This window comes from Bos indicus x Bos taurus, chromosome 10 (assembly GCF_003369695.1).
Source record: "Bos indicus x Bos taurus breed Angus x Brahman F1 hybrid chromosome 10, Bos_hybrid_MaternalHap_v2.0, whole genome shotgun sequence".
In the NCBI taxonomy this organism is placed as follows: Eukaryota; Metazoa; Chordata; class Mammalia; order Artiodactyla; family Bovidae; genus Bos; species Bos indicus x Bos taurus.
The window spans coordinates 15,483,089-15,496,231 of NC_040085.1; positions in this window are offsets into that span (position 1 = coordinate 15,483,089).

Here is a 13,143-nt window from a genome sequence, read left to right on the forward strand (position 1 = left end):
TTTCGTGTATCATTTTTTGTGTTTCTTAATCCAATATTCTTTTCCAAATTATATGCCTTGAAAAATACAACTCAATATGATTTTGATGCCTAGGTCTGTCTACTACATTCGTTCTATTAAAAGGCCAATCAATATATTCTCAACAAACAAGCATGTGGCCTATTCAGTTGACTAACAAAGGTTGTACAGACAACAGCAGTAGAAAGTGAAAGGGTGAAGAAAGATGCTGGTTTTCTTTGTGATTTATACTTGCATCCTGGGTCTTCACAAGCTTAAGTGACTTTCCCCAGTACCAGCAGTTTGTAAGTTAGGGGACCAGCATTCACACTCGGCGTACTCACCTGACTCTAGAGTCCGTGTGTCTAGCTGCTGCACATGCTGTGTTGCTTTACTGGTCAAATGATGGTTGCTCTGGATTATGACAAAGTAAGGGGAAATATCAGATATTTCTCAATTTCCTATTCACATGGCCCCAATTGCATATGGAAGGGAGTTCTTCAGAATAGCATGTGAAACTAATGACAATTAATAGAGGTGGAATCAAGCACTCTCTCGAGAGGTTGATAAATATGAAAAACCTGCTGATGGCTGTGATTTCTGACCTACCCAGAACAAGGAGGCAGAGGGCTAATGGCAACAGGACAAAGTGTTTTCCCACACGTAAAACAAATTGTTTACCAGACCAAATACAAAATCCTGTACTAAATCAGGTTTCCACATTTGGCTCCTGAGGTAACAAGTTAAATATCGCTGGTTGCACTTTGGCAAATTAGATGGTATTTACTTACTTTTTTTTAAAGCATAAACTTCTTGTCAGATTGATTTTTTTTTTTGGTCAGGTTGATTTTTAAAACTACATGCAATCAAAATAATAATATAGTAAATTGTTTGTTCCATAGTTTAAAAATTTATACCAGTTGGCATTTGTAGAGAGAGAGAAACTTTTGTCATCAATGACTAGTATTAAATATTTTTTATTAATAAGTTTTATTCTTTAGTTTGGTCCAATATTGTTGACTGTGCAAGTTTCCTTTTTCAAATGCATTTTTTTTTTGTGGCAATAAATATGATCAACTTTCACAATTATTCAGTGAAGGCTTGCAAAGACATATCAATTTTGTAAAAATTAAAGTTTAATAAATATACATGAAAGCTATTTTATAAGTCATAAAAAAGTGAGAGTGAATCTGCTAAATTCTTTTGAAATGCTGCAGATTTGATAAATATTTGAGACTCTAGGCAAATTGGTTTTAGGCAAATTAACCTGATAACCTTCGATCCTTAGTCTTCATTCTATGCCACTTAGTTTCATATTGGAAATAACTCACATTTAGGGATGATTCTAATGACTTTGCCAGCCAACCTGGGAATTGCATAATAGATGCCTCTGAGCAAGTGGAAGAGATTCACACCAGAGTGTCAGAAAGGGAGGAAACACACTTTGTTTTTGGTGGGATAAATGTTCTGAAATTACTTGTTCTACAGCTGGGATTGAGCCTCCGTGGTGGCTCAGATGGTAAAGAATCCACTTGTAATGTGGGTCGAGACCTAGGTTTGATCCCTGTTGGGAAGATCCCCTGGAGGAGGGCATGGCAACTCTCTCCAGTATTGCCTGGAGAATTCCACGGACAGAGGAACCTGGCGGGCTACACAGTCCATGGGGTCGCAAAGAGTCAGACACAACTAAGCGACTAAGCGCACAGCACAGCACAGCTGGAATTGCTTCTTCCGAACTATTGTTATTAAATAAGAATACAAAGATTCTGTGACCGGGAAAATTTCTCATCAGGGTACTCCAGGCCTGGGAAATCCAGACAAGCATGTGTAGCCTTACCTCCATCCCTTCAGTTTTTTTTTTTTTTTTTTCTTTTTTAATTGGAGGATAATTGCTTTACAATATTGTGTTGGTTTCTGCCATACATCAATACGAATCAGCCATAGGTATAATACATCCGCCCCTTCCTTGAACCTCCCTCCCACCTCTCACCCCATCCCACCCCTCTAGGTTGTCACAGAGCACCAGGTTTGAACTCCTTCAGTTCATTTACTCTTGGGAATCTTGACCTCCATCACTGACTGGCTGATTCCTTTCCAGGTCTGTACTTATATGTCCTACCCCTGTTTGTGGGGTAGGATTCTGTCTTTGCCACAGGGGCCACTTTCTCCCTCCTTTCTGAGGAAAAACAAGTGGTAAGGTCTGATGAAGACGGGCCCAGGGAAGGCAGACCATGGCATAAGAGCAGCTCCGGCCGTCCGATGGCATCACAGGCAAGCTCCAAGCATAGCCCACATGTTAAGAGCTTCCCTTCTTCCTGTTCACGGGGAGATGGCTCATCTTTAGTAGTTCTGTTTGCTATTTCCTGTTGGTGCTGAAAGGTTCATGGGATGCCGCCAAGAACACAGCAACAGGTGGACCTTGTTTGGCCAATCCACCACCTGATTTTCATCAACAGCCACTAGGCCTGAGATGGGGAGAGGAGAAAAGGAAGAATTATGAATCCATTTTGTGTCTCTTTAGATGAGAGTCATGGACAGGGGTCAGGCTTTCATAGCATGCTTGAGCTATGTGCTCTGGCTGGCCAACCCTATTTGCTACAGGCCCAAATGTGGTTTGTGAATAAGGCAGCTTGGGGGAGGGTCTGTCCCTGACTCCTTAGAGACTTGGCTGCTTCCCCCTTCCACCTGGAGTGCTCAAGGCCACGGAAATGGTAAGGCTCCATTTATCTCTTGATTACGCCCTCAGTCAAGGTGGACCTAATAGCTGTTACTGGGTACAGAAAGCTAGTTGGATGAGGTTTCTGAGACTGCACCTATGTGGAAGGGAACAAAAAGAGGGGAAGGAGACTTACAGGACTGAGAGAAAAGAATTGGGAAAAAGTAGTGAGCTAAAGCATTTTTATTTTGTGTTTTTTTTTAGAAGGACCCATACCCCAGAGCTGACCTAGGGGCATTCAGAAGCCTAAAGGCGAGACACTACAAGAAGGACAAGAGTATAACCAATCTCAGTTCTCTCCATCTCCTCCTCCCTTGCAGCAAGGAAGACCTAAGACTGAGCCTCTGCTGTGCCAACTGCTTGTGTAGGGCCCTTGGTATCCACACTTGGCTCTGGTTGGGAAGGAGGTCCTAAGGTTTGACCTGGGAAATCTGAGCAGACTGTTCCTGGGATACATAGATTCAGTTCAGTTCAGTTCAATCACTTAGTCATGTCCCACTCTTCATGACCCCATGGACCACAGCACGGTAGGCTCCCCTGTCCATCCCCAACTCTCAGAGCTTGCTCAAACTCATGTCCGTCGAGTCCGTGATGCCATCCAACTATCTCATCCTCTGTCATCCTCTTTCTTCCTTCAGTCTTTCCCAGCGTCAGGGTCTTTTCTAATGTGAAGTCAGCTCTTCACATCAGGTGTCCAAAAAAAGTATTGGAGCTTCAGCTTCAGCATCAGCATCAGTCCTTCCAATGAATATTCAGGATTGACTTCCTTTAGAATTGATTGATTTGATCTCCTTGCAGTCTGAGGGACTCTCAAGAGTCTTCTCCAACACCACAGTTCAAAAGCATCAATTCTTCAGTGCTCAGCCTTCTTTATGGTCCAGCTCTCACATCCATACATGACTACTGGAAAAATCACAGCTTTGACTAGACGGACTTTTGTTGGCAAGCTTTTTAATATGCTGTCTAGGTTGGTCATAGCTTTTCTTTCAAGGAGCAAGTATCTTTTAATTTCATGGCTGCAGTCAACATCAGCAGTGATTTTGGAGCCCAAGAAAATAAAATCTCTCACTGTTTCCATTGTTTCCCCATCTATTTGCCATGAAGCGATGGGACCGGAAGTCATGATGGGACTGGATGCCATGATCTTTGTTTTTTGAATGCTGAGTTTTAAGCCAGCTTTTTCACCCTCCTCTTTCACATTCATCAAAAGACTCTTTAGTTCCTCTTTGCTTTCTGCCATAAGGGTGGTTTCAGCTGCATATCTGAGATTATTGATATTTCTCCCAGCAATCTTGATTCCAACTTGTGCTTCATCCAGCCCAGCATTTTGCATGATGTACTCTGCATAGAAGTTAAATAAGCAGGGTGACAATATACAGCACTGATGTACTCCTTTCCCAATTTGGAACCAGTGTTTTGTTCCATGTCTAATTCTAACTGTTGCTTCTTGACCTGCATACAGATTTTTCAGGAGGCAGGTAAGGTGGTCTGGTATTCCCATCTCTTTAAGAATTTTCCACAGTTTGTTGTGATCCACACAGATAAACGCTTTAGTGCAGTCAATGAAGCAGACGTTTTTTCTAGAATTCTCTTTTTCTATGACTCAACAGATGTTGGCAATTTGATCTCTGGTTCCTCTGCCTTTTCTAAATCCAGCTTGAACATCTGGAAGTTCTCCGTTCAAATACTACTGAAGCTTTGCTTGGAGGATTTTGAGCATTACTTTGCTAGCGTGTGACATGAGTGCAATTGTGTGGTACTGTGAACATTCTTTGGCATTGTCTTTGAGACTGGAATGAAAAATGACCTTTTCCAGTTCTATGGGCATTGCTAAGTTTTCCAAATTTGCTGGCATATTGAATGCAGCACTTTCATAGCATTATCTTTATGATTTTAAATAGCTCAGCTGGAATTTTATCACCTCCACTAGCTTGCTTTGTTAGTAGTGATGCTTCCTAAGGCCCACTTTACTTCACATTCCAGGATGTCTGGCTCTAGGTGAGTGATCATACCATAGTGGTTATCTGGGTCCTTAAGATCTTTTTTGTATAGTTTTTCTGTGTATTCTTGCCACCTCTTCTTAATATCTTCTGCTTCTGTTGGGTCCATACCATTTCTGTCCTTTATTGTGCCCATCTTTGCATGAAATGTTCCCTTGATATTTCTAATTTTCTTGAGCTCTTAATCTTTCCCATTCTATTCTTTTCCTCTATTTCTTTGCATTGATCACTTAGGAAGGCTTTCTCTCTCCTTGCTATTCTTTGGAACTCTGCATTCAGATGGATATATCTTTCCTTTTCTCCTTTGCTTTTCACTTCTCTTCTTTTTTCAGCTATTTGTAAGGCCTTCTCAGAAAACCATTTTGCCTTTTTAAATTTCTTTTTGGGTTTGGTTTTGATCACTTCTTCCTGTACAATGTTACACATCTCCATCCAGAGTTCTTCAGGCACTCTATCTGTCAGATCTAATCACTTAAATCTATTGTCACTTCCACTGTATAATCGTAAGGGATTTGATTTAGGTCATACCTGAAAGGTCTAGGGGCTTCCCTGGTGGCTCATCTGGTAAAGAATCCACCTGCAATTCAGAAGACCTGGGTTCGATCCCTGGGTTCGGAAGATCTCTTGGGGAAGGGAATGGCTACCCACTCCAGTATTCTGGCCTGGAGAATTCCATGGACTGTATATCCATGGGGTCACAAAGAGTCAAACATGACTGAGCAAATTTCACTTTCACCACTTTTTCATCGAATGGTCTGGTGGTTTTCCCTACTTTCTTCAGTTTAAGTCTGAATTTGGCGATAAGGAGCCACGGTAAGCTCCCAGTCTTGTTTTTGATGACTGTATAGAGATTAGACCAGTCTACTTATGATGGTCAGGAAGTCATCAGAGGCAAATTCTGTCCACCATGGGTATGACTTCATCTCATCTTAGAAAGGATAGTGTTGACCCATATAAAGGGAGCCAAGGTACTACCCAAGCAGGGAGAGATGGGTTAGGAGGAGCACCTACTAAAAGGTATTGGTTAGATTTGTATCTGAGACTGTTAGAGCCAAGTGAGGTGTGAGTTCAGAGATAACCCCGTCACCTCATTTTACTGAGTGAAGACATAGAAACTCTTAAGTGATGATGGAACTTACCCAAGGTCACAAAGCTGGAAATGGGCTTTCCAACTTTTGAAGATTAATAAAGGGCTTATTTCCCCTCTTCCCTCCTCCTCATCACAGGGACTCCCAGGGCATAAGTAAATGAGACAAGCACTTCATTATGACAGATAATTAGGACAAGTTTTAGTGGGAAAGCCAGGGAACACAAGAGACAATATGAAAATTTGGGGTTCTTCCTAGTACTTTTTTGTTAATTAGAATTAGCAATCACCAAAGTACCTTTAAGAGCACATTAGGAGAAGCGAAGGAAATATACTGCAGGAGAGTCCCTGTCCTTGAGGAGGTCACAGTCTAGCCAGGGAGATAAATATACACATAAAAGGCGGTGAGAAGATTACAAACAACATGTCAACAAGTGCAAAGACATTGAGTGTTACAAATTAGAGACCTAATGCACAGGGTACTGACGACAGTGGTGAGACTGGTCTGGCTTAAAGTGTCGATCAGAAGGTAGCAACCCATAGGCATTGAGTTTGGCCCACTGGGAGTTATTTTTTATAGTATTAATTTGAATCCTAGTTGAAGAGGGAAAAAATGCTAATAAATGTAGAAAAAATGACAGAACTGGAAAAACAGCGTTTTGTGAACTCTAGAAAAATTTTTGGTCCTAGCAAAGATTATTGAAGTGAAGTGAAGTTGTGTCCAACTCTTTGCGACCCCATGGACTATACAGTCCATGGAATTCTCCAGGCCAGAATACAGGAGTGGGTAGCCATTCCCTTCCCCAAGGGATCTTCCCAACCCAGGGATCGAACCCAGGTCTCCCACATTGCAGGTGGATTCTTTACCAGCTGAGCCACAGGGGAAGCCAGCAAAAATTATTAATTAGTGTTTAAAACTATAGGTGAAAAGACTGGAGACAACTGTACATTCATACAGCGCCAAGTAACACTATTAGTTTATAGTCTTGAAGCCAAAAATGTAAGTGTATGTTGGAGGGATCAGACTGTCATCACTCATTTCCTGGAAACCATCCTGGTATTGCTAACCCATAGACTAGTTCTGGTGTGAGGCAAATACATAGCCCAACCTAGCATATATTCTCCCCACCCCAAAAGAAGTATTAGATATAACCTGCAGTTTACAGGAAATAGAGGGAGCAAACTAATGGACACTAGGAGGTGAGGCAGTCTGCAGGGGAACTTGCCTGCTCTCTTCAGCAAGTCAGTAGATATATAATTTTAAGCCTAAACTGCTAGATTGAAGAGACTTAAGGTTCACAATGGGTTTCCCAGGTGGCTCAGCGGCAAAGAATCTGCCTGCAGTGCAGGAGATGCAGGAGACTCGGGCTGGATCCCTGGGTCATGAAGATCCCCTGGAGGAGGGCATGGCGACTCACTCCAGTATTCTTGCCTGGAGAATCCCATGGGCAGAAGAGCCTGATGGGCTATAGTCTATAGGGCTGCAGAGTCAGACACGACTGAAGCAACTGAGCACATGCACAAGGCACACAATAGCAAGAAAACACATAGTCCTGGATTCCCTACTGGTTTAAACAAATTGCTACAAAAGGAATTTGTGGTCAACTGGAAATGTTTTAATATGGAGAGGGTATTAGATGAGGTGAAAATGTACTGAGACGGAAAGGTCAAAATCATTAATAAAATACCAGTTCCAAAACCACATGTGCAGGGTAATCACATTTTGCTTTTAAAATGTCTACATATCTAAGAATAAAAAAGACCTGAGAGGATATGCAGTAAGGTGTTAACGGTGGTGCTCTCTGAGAGGTGGAAAAATGTTTTGCTGCTGTTGGCCTACATTTTTCTATTTTTATACAATGCATGTGTCCTGGCCCTGTAATAACAATAAGCTGTTATTAATAAGATAACTGGTGGCCAGCATTCACAGTTCAAGAGATTTCACATAAAAATCTGGATATTATATACAAAGAGCAGGGTTTCTAAGGTTTTTTGCATACTGAGAAGATCTGTCACCTCTGGGCTTCCATTCCCACAAGGCAACAACTGGCTGGAACTGAATGAGGCTGCTCCTTTATCTGATGTATTCTTCCCTTGGTTTGTTACAGTCCCCAGCCCTCTTTGGACTGTGCACACTTTAATTACCTGCCTGGCTCCCACGGACTTTTGAGTCAGTAACGCTTGATTTGGAAGATCAAGGGCTCCCCGTCCATAGTTCAGTTCAGTCACTCAGTCGTGTCCCACGCTTTGCGACCCCATGAATCACAGCACGCCAGGCCTCCCTGTCCATCACTGACTCCCAGAGTTCACTCAGACTCATGTCCATCTAGTCAGTGATGCCATCTAGCCATCTCATCCTCTGTCGTCCACTTCTCCTCCTGCCCCTAATCCCTCCCAGCATCAGAGTCTTTTCCAATGAGTCAGCTCTTCGCATGAGGTGGCCAAAGTACTGGAGTTTCAGCTTTAGCATCATTCCTTCCAAAGAACACCCAGGACTGATCTCCTTTAAAATGGACTGGTTGGATCTTCTTGCAGTCCAAGGGACTCTCAAGAGTCTTCTCCGACACCACAGTTCAAAAGCATCAATTCTTCGGCGCTCAGCTTTCTTCACAGTCCAACTCTCACAACCATACTAGAGCCTCCCATTATTAATCATTTGAAAATACCAATAAATTAGTTTTGAAAAGCTACCCAAGAAAGGCATGCTTTCCAGAAATATCTGTGCCTGGGTTTTTATAAGGCAACCCAGTCATGAGAAACCCAGATGTAACTCTTAATCTACTTAGCTACCGTGGTTGAACACTATAAATTAGTTTGGCAAAATTTCTCTTTGGTAATGGAATATAGAAAGTATACCACATTGCTAACTTCCTCAAGGTTTTGCTTTTTTTTTTCTCCCATAACACCTTAATCATAGGAGGCATTTCAAAATTTACAGTGTGTGTTCTTCCCAAGCATGAAACTCCAAATGCCCTTTGTAGGTCTGTTTCTCCCACTGCTTCTGACACAATTTTTAAAGGAGAAAATCTCTTTCATATGCAGCTCAGTATGAGACAGTGTCATCATCAGTTTAAAACCCAGGGAAATACTTTATCAGCCTGGCACATGTTTGCGCATTACAGCAGCACACTCGGTCGGTTATAACAAGAACTGAACACGTTGTGCTTCATGTCTAGCTTTTCCAAATGATAGGAGTCTTTTTCTGAATCAATTTCTTTTAACTGTCTCATATTCCTTTGGTAAAAATGGTTTCAATCTGTCCCATTTTTTGAGCCAAATTTCTCAGCTTTTCTTTGAGATCCAAAATTTCCTATTGGGCCTTGTTTACATGCTGGTTTGCAGTAGTGTCTCAGAGTAAAACCAGGCTCATTCCAGTCTGCATAACCAAAGTTTCCATGAACAGTCAGGCAACCCTTGAAGCCACAAGGGCTGGGTTTCAAACCCCCTTAGAAGGGTTAAGCATTTGCAAAAATGGCACATTATGAACATTTGTTCTTAAATTTTCATTTGATGTCATAGGTTGATTACATATTTTCTTTATTCACTTGTTTTCTTCCTAAATCATGTACTTACAATGGGCATGAAATTTTCTAGCTTAATCATCAATAGTTGCGGCTCTGAATACCTTCATTTTCCAGTGAACACCCTTGAAAATAATTCTGAAATCTCTTGACTGTCTGTAAAATTTTTTTTCCTGAAACTAGCTTCTGAGTCCATAATACCATAATACTCTTGCTACTCGTCTTCAGATACTTTCAAAGTGCTATGAAAAGCTCAACATTCAGACAACGAAGATCATGGCATCTGGTCCCATCACTTTCTATGGGAAATAGATGGGGAAACAGTGGAAACAGTGTCAGACTTTATTTTTTTGGGCTCCAAAATCACTGCAGATGGTGATTGCAGCCATGAAATTAAAAGACGCTTACTCCTTGAAAAGAAAGTTATGACCAACCTAGATAGCATATTAAAAAGCAGAGATATTACTTTGCCAACAAAGGTTCGTCTAGTCAAGGCTATGGTTTTTCCTGTGGTCATGTATGGATGTGAGAGTTGGACTGTGAAGAAAGCTGAGCGCTGAAGAATTGATGGTTCTGAACTGTGGTGTTGGAGAAGACTCTTGAGAGTCCCTTGGACTGCAAGAAGATCCAACCAGTCCATTCTAAGGGAGATTAGGCCTGGGTATTCTTTGGAAGGAATGATGTTAAAGCTGAAACTCCAGTACTTTGGCCACCTCATGCGAAGAGTTGACTCATTGGAAAAGACCCTTATGCTCGGAGGGATTGGAGGCAGGAGGAGAAGTGGACGACAGAGGATGAGATGGCTGGATGGCATCACCGACTCGATGGACATGAGTTTGAGTGAACTCCAGAAGTTGGTGATGGACAGGGAGGCCTGGTGTGCTGCAATTCATGGGGTTGCAGAGTCGGACATGACTGAGTGACTGAACTGAACTGAACTGATGAGGCATGTGGAATGGTTCCCTGAACAGGATCGAATTCAGACCTCTGCACTGAAAGCACCAAGTCCTAACCACTAGGCAATCAGGAACTCCCTAAAATGGTACAGCTTTTAAAACATTCTTTTCTAAACAATTGCTCAGTTAAGCATGGTTCCATAATTCAATGGCTATTTTTAATGTCCTAGCTGTGAAACTGGTTATTTAAGCCCAAATTTTCAGTGGGAGAAAATATTCTTCTTAAACCTTTCCATTAGTTAGATAAGTAGGATACTAACTGCTCACCCGAAATCTCTATCTTTGGAGCATGGTTTTGTTTCCTGGCTATAGTATGGGAGGCAGAGTCCCTGCAATATTCTCAGCAAATCTCTACTCTTCTCTGTAATTCTAAACAATGCAGCAAAGGGATGGCCCAAGTCTGAAAGGTTAAATAGACTTTTTCTCAGACTCCCACTTACATTTATTATCAAGTTAAAACATATTATTTTAAAACTTGATCAAGAGCAGTGTCTTCAAGAAGGTAGAGCTACACTGGGAGCAGGAGTGATGCCTAATTTATCTTTCTCCACCACCCCCCTGACACCTTCCCCCTTCCCCCAGAGTCTAGCTCAAGAATACTTGAGTATGTTCTTGGCTTTATCATTAAAAAACATTTAAGAAGTGAGTGGTTGTTATTTTGCATATGGTATAGCAGAAGGTGAGATGAACACCATCATGAAGAGACAGGCCTACAGAGACCAAGCATTCCATGGAACAAACCAAACTATATAAGGTATTAGGCACTGTTGAGGTGGTCAAAATTCATCCCTTCAACAAATAACGTGGGAATTCCCTAGTGGTCCGGTGGTTAGGATTCTGCTTATCCACCCCAGGGGGACATGAGTTCCATCCCTAGTGGGGGAACTAAGATCCTGCAAGCCAAGCAGCCCCATCAGAAAAAAAAAAAAGTGCCTCTGTGTGATGCTAAGTACCTTGGGGTCATGGAGGAAGCACTTCCTTAAATACAAACTCAAACAAATTAAGGCTTTAGAGGATCTATAGTACTTCTCAACAATAGTAAGACAGGAACTGAAAAAAAATGAATCATTGAGAAGAGCGACAACATGCATGAAACTCAAAATTAACTATGCTGAGTGAAAGAAGCCAGAGAAAAGAGTACATCTTTATTTGTTTCCATTTATGTAAAATTCTAGAAAGTGCAAACTGATCTATAGTGACAGAAAGGAGATGGGTGGTTGGGAGGGGCCAGAGAGAGGTATTATAAAAGGGCATGTGTAATCACTTAGGGAATGATGCTTTTGTTCACTGTGTTGATTATGGTTGATGGTTTCACAGATATATAGTTATGTCAAAATTTAATGAGTGGTATACTTTAAATATTGTATGCCAAAATACCTCAATAAAGCTTTCTTTTTTTTTTTTTTAAGTCCATAATAAAGCGATAGGAAGGGAGCGAAAGAGAATGAATTCTAGGGCCTCTCTTGCAATTCTTTCTTCAAGGACACCAGATGATGTTGTTTAAGATTCTTTTTCAGTATCCTGCTGCAGGGGTTTTTGGTTTGTTTGCCTCAATACATGCACACAGCATGTGGTATCTTAGTTTTCCCACCAGGGATCAAACCCGTGCCCCTTGCAGTGGAAGCGTGGATCCTTAACCATTGGACGGCCAGGGAAGTCCTTCTGCAACAGTTTTAACTGCAAGGATGGTCTATAGGCTTCAACTTTTCTTGTCTTACTATAAAGTTTTTGGCTTCACCTGGTCTGGTCTCTTGGGCCCAGAATGCAGCTTGGACTCCCTGTCTCTGCCTCCACTTGCTGTGATGTTTCCTTCATTCTAAATGATCTAAGTTTCCTCTCTGTTCAGGCCTGGCTGAGAAGATTCATTTCATAGTCTTCCCTATCCATTCCTGCAGAAAGAATTCTGTACCTCCCTCAGGTTTCTCTGGTATTTATAATTTAAACTGCTCTTTTGACACCTTTTTGTTGCCATGTATTATTTGTTTTTCATGCGTATGTTTTATTTTCTGAACTAGATTAGGAAATTCAGGGAAGGGACTGAGTTCTATTTTTCTTTGTGTCTCTCCCAAAGCACTTACTAAGCACTTAATAAGTGTCAATTTAAAACACCTCACTTTGATAGTGTTTCCAAAGCACTTTCTCAGCCATTATCTCATTTGATCATTACATCAACGCTGTGAGATGGATGAGCTAGAAATATGTTAGTTCCTCCTTCTGACAGATAAGGAACCTGAAACCCAAGGTCACACAGTTTGTTAGAGACAGAGATGGAACAGATAATTGCATATGAAGATTTGATCCAGTTCACGACTTCCCATGGCACTCCCCTCCCGCCTCCTACCTCAAGACAGGCCTCTGTATCCTTCACCCCCTCACTCCTCCAGTACTTTAGAGCTACTTAGCCAAAGCTTTGTAGTACCATTTTAGAAATTTTGGCAAATATAGGATACATGAAATTTCAGTAGATTTCTGATCAATTCTGAGTCACCAAAGCATCCTTGCTATTTTGTTCCAACTGCCATTTGTTAGGGACATTATGCCTGGTATTTAATGATGCTGCACTACAGAACTGAGGAAGCAGAAATGATTTTTAAAAGCCTCAGAAAATGACAGCACTTTAACATTAAGCACGAAAGGTGGCAGTTGACAAGATGACCAGGGACATAAAATTTTTGCACTGGATCACACTATTTCTCTATGTTTTGCTGCTACCAGAATTCTCTAGTTGGTATTAAAAGAAAAGGTTAAATTCTCTGCCACCCAGCACACCAAGCCCTGAGAGTTCTTTCCCACCTCCCCACCTGCTTCTCTGATGCAAGAAATTTCATAATGTTGGTGCAATTTACTTAGCAATAAATATTTTTAA